The sequence below is a fragment of the Rousettus aegyptiacus genome, unplaced genomic scaffold, assembly GCF_014176215.1.
Source record: "Rousettus aegyptiacus isolate mRouAeg1 unplaced genomic scaffold, mRouAeg1.p scaffold_m13_p_11, whole genome shotgun sequence".
Lineage (NCBI taxonomy): Eukaryota > Metazoa > Chordata > Mammalia > Chiroptera > Pteropodidae > Rousettus > Rousettus aegyptiacus.
This window is the reverse complement of record NW_023416286.1, coordinates 82788093-82789325: the sequence shown is the minus strand read 5'-3', so window position 1 is coordinate 82789325 and position 1233 is coordinate 82788093. Positions and strand designations below refer to the sequence as shown.

The 1233-nt window shown below is 32.0% G+C and overlaps 1 pseudogene; it reads left to right on the top strand.

Moving 5' to 3' along the window:
- Positions 1-689: 689 nt before the first annotated feature.
- Positions 690-808, top strand: LOC118609721 (annotated as a pseudogene).
- The last annotated feature ends 425 nt before the right edge of the window (positions 809-1233 follow it).

Genomic DNA, 1233 nt, shown 5'->3' with positions numbered 1-1233 from the left:
TACCTTTAATGTGTAAATAATTAAACTCATATTATATCAAAAAGTGTAAATGTGTTTATAAATGTGGTAATTAATTTTTTTATAATTCATTTCCTTTGTAATATTTTATTGTATTTGTTATATTTGAAGAGGGTATTGGGAGAAAGTATTCTATGCTTCACCAGAATACAAAAGAGGTCAATAGCAAAAAAATAAAAATAAAAAATAAAAAATTAATAAAATAAAAATTAAGAGCTACTTTAATAAACAAAATTTTTTTGATGTATCAAATAGGTGTATTTATTCAGATTTAGATATAGGTAGCATAAGTGACCATCAATTGGGTCATTGTCTTAATAGAATAAGATTTTAGTTATTTTTTATAGAATAATTTTAAGCCAAAGGAAAATAATTTTTGATTCTACAGAAGTTGAAATTTTGTGTTAAATTAGTACTGAATATAACTTGATAAATATTCCATAAATAAGAAAACTGCCAGCCAAGATGCCTTGTTTGACTGTCACATCTCTGTTATTGATATTTTATCATTTAATGCTCTTGTACTTTGAAAATAATGTAGAAGCCCTAATTTAAATTCCAAATTTCTGCTATTTTGACTCTGGACATTTTATTTCTCTTGAAATGAATATTCAAGAGGATATTCTCTCCCCAAAGGGACTGTTTTACTAATATTAAAATGTCTTCCTTTCATCTATAGCCATGCCACCCTGAACAAGCCCGATCACCTCTGAACTCAAAAGCTAAGCAGGGTTGGGCCTGGTTAATACTTGGATAGGAGACCGCCTCGGAAGACCAGGTGCTGTTGGCATTAAAAATAAATAAATATATAGGGGTTGTAAGCTGACAAGGTCCTTGCACTATGAGGTCAACCAAAGGTTACCTTGCCCCCACCCCCCCCCAAAGAAATATATATATATATATTACACACACACACACACACACACACACACGCACACACACATGCACACACGTCTTTTATTTTTCTTTTATCCTTCATTGGCCTGAGACTGAAATAGTACTTATCTAGTCTATGCTTCCAGTCTTTCCCTCACATCCATGCATCTGTCACAGAGAAGTGTCTCTGAAGAAACTGTTCATATAATGTATCCAAGCTTCTGCACCATATGCATGATGAGTTATGAAAAGGCTAGAAAGTGAGATATGCATAGTACTTTCTGCTTAGACAGCTAGAAAATTGACATTTGTATCTCAAAGCATTACTCTCCAATATTG